The sequence below is a fragment of the Leptopilina heterotoma genome, unplaced genomic scaffold (genome assembly GCF_015476425.1).
Source record: "Leptopilina heterotoma isolate Lh14 unplaced genomic scaffold, ASM1547642v1 Lhet_199, whole genome shotgun sequence".
NCBI classification, from domain to species: domain Eukaryota; kingdom Metazoa; phylum Arthropoda; class Insecta; order Hymenoptera; family Figitidae; genus Leptopilina; species Leptopilina heterotoma.
Window position 1 is genome coordinate 313,952 of NW_025110915.1, and position 10,971 is coordinate 324,922.

Below are 10,971 nucleotides of genomic sequence, written 5' to 3' on the forward strand. Positions count from 1 at the left end.
TCAATTATCTTTTAAAATAATGAAAGTTTCACAGGAATTTAATTATTAAAAATAGAATTTGCATACATTTTTTCGAAAAAATCAATTATGTTGGAAACTTTTTTTACAAAATTATTTGCAATAATTCAATTATTTTCATAAATAATAAATCTCATTGAAGAATTTCAATTATTTTTAATCTAATTTTAATCAAATTCTTTAAAAATGTAATTATTAATATAATTTTTATTAAAATTTGTCGAAAGAATTCAATTATTTAAAAATTTGTTGATAAAGTTCTACACGGAAAAAATAAGTTCAGCAGATTTTACGAAACTAATTTCGCACTAGCGGATATTTAAGATTCCTAGACGAAGTTTTTCAAAAACCCAGAAACTTTCACTACTTTAAGCAGAACAATTGTCGAGAAACTGCAACCAGTGTTGTAATTTATAAAACAAGCTTGAATGTAGAAATGTTTCGTATTTTCTGGTGAACATTTGATCAGAAAATGGTAAAAATGTTTCGTGCAATCTAAAAACGCGTGGTTTGAGTTTCCACTTCGCTGTCTATCGTGAATTCTCGAACACAAAGTTTCGTAAAATTCTATACGGGGTGTACCAAAAGTCGCGTTATAAATAGATATGTTGAAGCTTGTCTCGTCGCGTCGGTATTAACTTGTCTGCTGTATATAGATATAATATGTGGAAGGAAAAAGAGAACTGCTTTACCTGCCGGTAACATTTGGATAATTGTTTTCTTTTACGTATTTCACATTTCATTGTTCCAAATTCGTAACATTTTTTATGTGCTTTTGTAATCCAAACTTTTAATTATTATTAATTTCTTTTAATTTACAGTCCAATAAATTTTATAGTTTATCATAATATTTACCGATGACAATATATATATTAATTTCTCAAGTTTTAACTGTTATTACTTCAAATTTTAGACAATTTAATATAAACATTTTTTGAGTTTGAATTTAATTTTGAAAATTTTTTGTCAATTTATTTATAATTTAAAATTAAGAATAAAATTATTTTCTAAAAATTGAAAAATTTTATAGAGATTTTATAACTAATTATAATCAAAAAATGTTATTTTAAAAACCATAAAATATTTTGTATAACTTTTAAAAAAATGATTTTTTTAAAAATTAATATTCAGTATATTGACATTTCTCACAAGCGCAGTTTTAATCTCCTCAGTTAGTATATAAAGAAACTCAATTCTTTCATCTACAAGTGCGAGTTATATTGTATGTGCGTTGCGTCAGAATTCGTTTATATGTATGCGTATTTCCGTTAAGTTAGTGTCAGAATAAAATAAGCCAATCCAAGCGAACCATTGCGTTGTAGAGTGCAGTCACATGTGTCGAACCAATCATCTATCTCCTATAGAAGACGAGAAAAAATGGTCTTGAGAGCTCATTGGTACATTAAGAAATTCTTTTTTCTGCTTTATTCGTTTTTTTCTCCGTGAATATTTTTTTCCGTGGCGCATGCGCTTCAGGCTAAACATTTTACAAAACTCTTGAATTAGAACGTCCAACCGATCATTTGTGAATTCCATAGAATTTTTTTTGAGTTTTCGAGAAACGCAGTCATCATATATTACTATTGATTCTGTTTTATCTTATACTAAACTCCTCTCCGTATCCGCTATTCCAAAATTAGTTTCGTAAAATGTACTAAATTAATTTTTTCCGTGTATATAAGAATTAAATTTTACGAAACATTCATTCATTTATTTAATAAATTATTTACATTAGTATTTAATAAATAAATTATTTATTTTTGTATTTAAATAATTGAATTCACGGAAAATTTTCTAATAAAAATTGATTAAAAAATGAATTTCACTTAAAATTTTAAATTATAAATGAAAATTAAATGCATTATTGCGTGAATATTTTTAGAAATAAATGAATTTTGAAAAGGGTTTAAATTAAAATCTTTGAAAATTTGAATTTTTATACTTTTAATTGAAAATTCTATGGAACTAATTTTTTTCAAAAAGCTTAATCGCAATTTTTAAAAATTATTTCAAGTTTTTATTTTGTAATGTATATTTAATTGAAAAATTTCTGATTAATCAAAATATCGTAAAACTGAATTGTAAACAAATGAATTTGAAAATTCTCAAAAAAACTTGATCATAAATTATTAGAATTTTATTTAAAAATTTTAGAAAATAATAATTGAATTGAAACGATGAAAATAATTTGTAAGAATATAATATTCTTTCAAGTTATTGAATTTCAAAAGGTTTGAATTTGAAATTTTTGTATAATCTTTTTTACTATGAAAAAATAATAATGATTCAAAAAGAAGTTAAGTTATTGATATTTTCGAATAATTTTACAATTAATGAAATTCGTAATTTTGAATTAGTAAATTTTGACTAAAAAATCAGTAGAAATAACTATTTATTAGTAAAATTTACTAATTCAAAAGCAAAAAGTCAGTCACTATTTCAAATTAGTAAAGATTTTAACTGATTCAAATTTATGGAGCAAATGAGATCTATTTGGTGCGAATAAAAATTACTTGATACGAATAAAAATTTTTTGATGCAAATAAAATTTATTTGTTTCAATTAAAAATTATTTGATATACAACTATTTATTTTATTTATTCAAAATAAATATTATTTTGATGTAAAGAAAATTTATTTGCTCGAAAAATAAATTATTCGATGGAAATAAAATTTTGTTGGCATTAAATAAAAAATTATTTGATGGAAATAAAATTTATTTGTTCCAAATATAAATCACTTCATGAAAATAAAATTTATTTGCTCTAAATTTTAATTATTTGGTGAAAATAAAATTCAGTTGGTATAAATAAGAATTATTTAATGAAAAGAAAATTTGTTTATTCCAAATAAAAACTATTGATTGAAATAAAATTTAGTTGGTCTAAGTTGTGACGTAGAGATTAACTGATGAATCGAATTAATATATTTAAATATTCAACCCGAAACATTTGCATCGAATCCCGTCCAAGAACACACTCTGCTACTCGCAACTCCACAGCTTCCGCAAAACACAAAATCTCATCGGGGAATTCTTCCAAGACGATGCCGTGATGCAAACCGGTCAACTGAACAACGAACAACCAACGAACTATTCAAACTCGACCGTTGAGACGCTACCAATTTTCTCTACTCTTTGGCACTCTCCTCCGGTCCACAATAAACACAAAACACATTAAAACGCCAAATTAATAAACAATAACAATTTATTAATAAAACTCAAAACTCGAAATTAACAAAATTACAAAATTAATAAATCATATTCTCAACTATAACTCTCGTCTCTGACACTCGTCAAAACCGCGTCACGACTTCTCGGAAACCCGCAAGTAAGTGTCGAACCATCTGATTGTCCCCAAAGGCTTTTCCGCTAACGAAATCGTTTCCTTGTTTTTCCTTCGCAATTTTCGGAAGAACCCTTCTTCTTATCCCCACGGAACGGCACCTAGAAGAAACCTGGAAAGGGTCGCTGACCATGTGACGTACGCTGACAGTTAATCATGCGCAAAATCATTTAAATTCTGATTTCACGAAAACCACAGCTCCTCACACGCTGATACGAAAGGAATATACAAGAGACTTGACAACAAACGAGACAGACCTCTGATAAGAAAGAGACAAACAAACGATTCTCTAAACTCTGAAAATACCTTTTCTACACATTGTAAATTAGGCCGAGTAAGTAACGAAACACTTCGTTACAATACCCCTCCCTAGGCCAATATTACTCTCAGTAATATTGCCGATAAAATAAAAAACAAAAACGGAAATATTACTTAAGAAAAATATCATCTAACCAAAATTAACACAATTCTGTTTTCACTACAGGTTTGACAACTTGACATGTTACACAACATTTCTGTCAACTCAAAATATTTTATACACATTCCAAAATACAAAATAATCTCAACACAAAAATTCTAAACCCTCAATTCGAAATACTCAATTTTTAAATCGAGATTCAGTTGCCTCAATGCAACTTACTTTACTTCGAAATAAACCTAATCTCTTCACAACACTAAACACAATAATTAAGTCTCTTCTCTTAATCAATTTTCGAAACTACAAAAACAACTTAGTCTCTTTCTCGATCTCCTCTCTTCTCTAACCCTCTCTCTCTCTTCTCTCTTTAACCCCCTCGTCTCTCCTCTCTCTCCCTCTCTCTCTCAAACCCTCTCGTCTCTCTCTCCTCTCTCTTTCTCTTAAACCCTCTCGTCTCTCTCTCCTCTCTCCTTCCCTTTAAACCCTCTCGTCTCTCTCTCAAACACAAAAAACACCCACAAACGCTGATAACTCTCCCAGGGATCTGATTACCTGGACGCTGATCGTAACACAAATTGAAAGACAGGAATGGATCCTTCACACTGATTTCCCTCACAAAATCAAGTAATGACTCTTTAGATTTACGCCACATTAATTTAGAGTTGGTAACGTCACTCGAATTTTCTCACTATACTCATAATGATATTAGAGTGAGTACCCACAACTCAAAATTTTCTCGAAAATTCACCTCAACAAAAACAAATATAGTTTGGTCATCACCCACACTGAGTTCTCCTCATGGTGATTGGAACACTCCATAAAGACCAAACTACACAAATTCTCCCTCCCTCATAGTTGAAACAGCTGATAGTTAACACACATTAACCATTTCACTTCAACCGCTGAACTTCGAAAAAGGGGGGGGGGGGTATCAATTATCCAATTCTTTATAAGTTCTCACAGAACCGCTGATCGAAAACCTCATTTTCTACTAAGCAAAAGAAATGGAAATTAATATTAACACACTCTCTTATCTCCCACATAGAATCGTCAACACAATAATGACTTCTCCAAAGAGTCATACTCGAACACATGAGAATCCAATTATATTAAAGATTAGACTCTCCTCAAAGACCAAATAACCCTTAACACACTCAGTACAACAAAACTGTCTTTCTCTTGTGAACCACGACCGAGCCAGTTTACTCAAAACTCTTCACTACCCCTGACAGAACTCTCTCAACAAGACGCTGACCGTGATTGCTTTGTAAAGATACACTTCCCTAATAGATAATATTCCTTCTGTTCCCGGTGATCGCTCTTGAGTGGAACATTTACTGAAAAACCAGTAACAAACAGGAAAATAAAAGAAATAATTTCTGTTTGGGTTTCACCAAACTCAGGAACGTTGCCATTCTATTCAGATATGTAACTCTTTTAACCACAAATCGGTATTGCGGAGCAACTCTCCCCACCGATAAAATATTAATACGAGCCACAAACGATCTAATCGTTTACAATGTGAATCTATGACAAAGAACGACAAACTCTTCACATTGCAACGTCAGGCCTCAAAAATTCACGAACACAATAACTCAACTCAAGACAACTCAACACATCTTAGGATTAGTTATTTTTCCCGGAACACGAACAAATCAGGGAAAATAATTATAATCCGAAATAAACTCACAATTTCCAAAACACGAATAATTATCGGAATAATCATTCCCTTCCCGCAACACACATTTCTGAGGAAAAATAATTATAATCCGATCTACACAATTTACTCTTTCCCCAGAACACAAAAAATTTGAATTAATCATTTTTCCCGAAACACATTAATCAGGGAAAAACTATCTTAATCCGCTGAAAACTCAATCTCAATTTTCCCAACTCAACTCTCTCACATGACCCTTTATATTTAGTGGCTTGACCCACGCGGATAATTTCCTGCGCCAAATTTTTCCCTCCAATCTCCAGGGGGGGACGCGTAAACAATTACGTCACGCGGGAAAATCCGGCAACACACCCTCTTACCGCGCTGATCAAAAATTGATAATTAACGACAAAAGAAATTCAAATCTCCATTCTCATTCCTAAACGCTGATAGCAAGATGAGAATAATAGAAAACTTCAAACTCCCAACTCTTCACTCTGGACGCTGATCGCAAAAATGAAATTTATCGAAGTCGCTAATAATCACTCACTAATCAAGCACCAAATTTTAAACCGCGCTTTTCAATAACGCGTCTCCAGTTGACGAACACAGGGGGGGGGGGGAAACTAGCGTCGCTTCACTATCCTCGCACTTCCATGTACAAAAGTAAAATTTTCTCCAAATTTAAGTCATGAATTCTATCCAGTCGCTGATAACAAAAAATAATGTATGCAAAATGCAAAACCATTGATTGTAGACGATCTTTTCGAAATTTATGATCTTGACTATTCCTACACTACTAGTCAGAATAGTCAATTTAAAAATCAATTAAAATTCGTAAATTTCTCCTGAGAATTCACTCTCGAAATATTATTTCGCTTGGAAACTATATACACTGGAAAATTGACGTGCGAGATGAAAACGGCAGTCAGCTGCACAAGTGACTCACTTTGCCGCCAAAATCCTCCCGCCTGATGACGCCGCGTCCAAGTACGCTTCCACAAAAAACCGTTGGAAACATACTCTATCTCCTAATTCAACAAAGAATACACAAAATAGATCACGTTCGAAATCAAGAATTTGTAGGACGCTGAAATTCACTATTCTTGATTATACGGACGCTGATCGACACGAACGAAAAATACACTATCTTCTTGCTCAGCACACACATTCACTATAAGTTCGTTGGCTTGGAAATCCTGGCGTGGCCCGTTGTAACGCTGACATTGCCAAGATCGTTTTTGATTAAATCTTAGCTTGGCCCAATTGTAACAATGCCACCGCAGATCGAAGTTGTCAGAAGAACTTGGAGCAGCCCCACGTTGGGCGCCATTTGTGACGTAGAGATTAACTGATGAATCGAATTAATATATTTAAATATTCAACCCGAAACATTTGCATCGAATCCCGTCCAAGAACACACTCTGCTACTCGCAACTCCACAGCTTCCGCAAAACACAAAATCTCATCGGGGAATTCTTCCAAGACGATGCCGTGATGCAAACCGGTCAACTGAACAACGAACAACCAACGAACTATTCAAACTCGACCGTTGAGACGCTACCAATTTTCTCTACTCTTTGGCACTCTCCTCCGGTCCACAATAAACACAAAACACATTAAAACGCCAAATTAATAAACAATAACAATTTATTAATAAAACTCAAAACTCGAAATTAACAAAATTACAAAATTAATAAATCATATTCTCAACTATAACTCTCGTCTCTGACACTCGTCAAAACCGCGTCACGACTTCTCGGAAACCCGCAAGTAAGTGTCGAACCATCTGATTGTCCCCAAAGGCTTTTCCGCTAACGAAATCGTTTCCTTGTTTTTCCTTCGCAATTTTCGGAAGAACCCTTCTTCTTATCCCCACGGAACGGCACCTAGAAGAAACCTGGAAAGGGTCGCTGACCATGTGACGTACGCTGACAGTTAATCATGCGCAAAATCATTTAAATTCTGATTTCACGAAAACCACAGCTCCTCACACGCTGATACGAAAGGAATATACAAGAGACTTGACAACAAACGAGACAGACCTCTGATAAGAAAGAGACAAACAAACGATTCTCTAAACTCTGAAAATACCTTTTCTACACATTGTAAATTAGGCCGAGTAAGTAACGAAACACTTCGTTACAAAGTATAAAAATTATTTAATACGAATTATACTTTAAACAAATGTTACTTCAAATCAAAATTACTTACAAAAAAAGTCATAATCTACTTTAAATATTTTTGGTGTTGATGATAACGAATCCAATATTTGTTTTTAAAAATTCAAAATGGCGGATTCAACATGGCGGCTAAGAAGATAAAAAATCACTCGGATTTGTTTGAAAATTATCACTCGGGTATTTTTGGGGTCCCTAATTACGAATATGCAGTCAGATTATTAGAATTCAAGATGGTGGATTCAATATGGCTGACAAAAGCTTATTTGATAAACGAATCTTATCAAATTTTTTATTTCTTCCGACATTTTAAAATTTGACGAGCTGTGAAAAATCCAGAGTGGAAAAAAGTACATTACAATGAATATATAATTTTTTTCAAAAAGTAAAAAGTACCTTTTTTTCAAACAGTTGTACTCTATTATAAACAAGTTCCACTTTGTCAACTTTCTACAAATACTTTGAACTTTTTCAAAGGAGAGGTCGATTTGCTAAGAGTTAAATTTTTTCAAATGTCAAATCGTGTATAGGAATTTTTTTTTCATTTTTTTATTTTTCTTTTATTTATTTCTTTATTTCTTTATTTTTTTTTTTTGAGAAATAGTCAAACGATTGTGTTGCAACATCGATTCTTTTCTTCGACTATACACAGAATACACACGGTCGCTAAATGCCAAGCTTTCGTGATCAAATCTAGGATTATCGGCTGAAGATTATAAATGGCACATGTGTGTCTATGTGTGTGTGCATGTACTAGGCTCAAAGAGAGGATATCCTGTGAATCCATATAGTAGGAGAGATCGTTAGTTTGTCGCCATATGTTATTCACAAACGAGAATAAACTGTTTCTGACCTATCAGCTATAGAGGAATAATTTTGCATCTTCTTCGATCTATGTTATACTGGGTGCTTTGAATAATAATCGATAGGTCACTACCGCTATACTTTGTATCATTATTATTATCATTTTCATTATTGTATAAAAGTGCCTTTATTAAATTACAAAACATAATTTTTTTCTCCTTTTTCGAAAAAAAAAATGAAAGTGTGCATTGGAAAATTTATAAAAATTACATAAAAGTCTATAAATACGATGGGGTGGAGACGCTCTTGATTGACTTGAATGAAAATTGAATTAAAGTACAATTTTTTTTTTATCAATTTGTTGTTATAATTATATTTTTTAATATTTTTTTTCGTTTTTTTCAATGATTCAATTTATTATTATTATTATTATTATTATTATTTACTAATTATTTGTTATTAATTTTTTATTATTTACTAATTTATTTCTTACCAAATTTTTATATATTATTTTTATACTATTTACTTAAAGGCCCCGGGTTCTATCCCCAGTATTTTCAAAAATAAATAATAACAAAAATAATGAATGATAATTCATTAATCATTATTTTACTTATTATTTATTTTTGAAAATAAATGATAATTCATTATTAATTATTCTTCTTATTATTTATTTTTGAAAATATCAGGGATCGAACACTGAGCTACATCCACGTTCTCTTAATATTTTTTTTTTTTTATCAAATACAGAACGTTTTTCTGCGTTCAAAAAATTCTACTCTGATTCAACGAGAAAATTGAAATACTTTTATAATTTCGACCACTAAATTGAACAGAGATATTAATTAAATATTTCGCTTATGAAATAATTGTGCGCAATAAGCAATTGATAATGCTTTGGAATTTAACAAATTAAAAGAGTTAATTCGTAAAATATTTTGCAGAGATAATAAAATTAATAATAAAAAATAATCGCATATTAGGGAATTTCTATATATAAGGGAAGAAGAAACAGTTGATCGCTATTCATATACAAAAATATAATTTTATTAATTAAAAAGAAAAAAAAATTCTTTTCTTTTTTGATAATATGTCTCGAGAGAGAACTTGTTAAATTTTACGGTAATATTCACATATATAGGCGTTTATACAGTAGAATAGTTTTGCTATATTATATATATGTGCTCGCGGGAGATTAAATTTAACGATGCCTATAAAAGCTGAATTCCAGTTAAAAGTAATAAAACACCAAACATTATCTGTTGCTGACATTAATAAATTTGAAACGCATTTTATGTGTGTTATCCTCGATCGACATATTATAAACAAATTTTTAGATTTTTGGCAAATTTTTAATAGTAAATTCTTTATATTTAAATTGTTATACATTATATTTGAATATATATACTTTATAATAATCGTAAGTTTCCTTTCCGTTATCAAATTCTCTGCATTCATTTGTTTGTTTTGAAAATTAATTTTTTGGGTTTTGTAGAATTAGAATTTTTTATTATTTTTAAAAATAATTGAATTATTGTGATGAATATTGTTATTTATGAAAATAATTAAATTTCGAAAAGAATTTTATTAAAATGCCTCAAAATAATTGAATTTTCGGGAATAATTTTCTTAATTATCGACATTATTGAATTCTTTCGAAAAATTATTTGTGTAAATAATTGAATTCTTAGAAAAAGTTTTATTAAAATTTAAAAAAATAATTGAATTATTTCGAAAAATTTAATTGAAATTTGTATTTAAAACAATTAATTTCTTTCGAATAATTTTATTAAATTTTTGAAAAAATAATTATTCAATCCTTCCAAAAAATATTTAAAAAACATTTTTTTAAATAATTGATTTTTTCGAGAAATTGAAATTAAGTTTCTACATTTTTCGAGCAATTCCTGTAAAATTGTATTAAAAATAATTGAAATCCTTCTATGAATTTTATTAGTTATAAAAATAGTTGAATAGTTGCTATAGGAATTTTATTATAATTCTCAAAAATAATTGAATTACAGAGAAGAATTTTATTATTTTTGATAATAATTGAATTATTGCAGAAAAGATTATTAAAATATTTTAAAAGAATTGAATTTCTGTGAAAAATTTTATTATTTTTGAAAGTAATTGAATTCTTCATAAGAATTTTATGAACATTATTTTAAATAATTAATTTTTTCGAAATATAATAAACATTATGATCATTTTATTAGCTTAAATAATTAAATTCTTGTGGAAAACTTTATTTGTGAAAATAATTGAATTTTTCGATTATTAATTTTAAAATAGTAATAAAAATAATTGAAATTCTTCGATGAGTTTTATTATTTATGAAAATAATTAAATTTATGCTTAGAATTTAATTAAAAATTTTTTTAAATAATTGAATTTTCATGAAAAATTTTATTATTAGTGAAACTAATTAAATTATTGTGAAAAATAAATTGCATAAAATTTTGTTGAATAATTGATTTCCCAGGTGCGATTTTTTGGTCGGCCCATAGTTGGGCCAACTTTTACAAAGTCGGTCCAACTTCTCGTGCC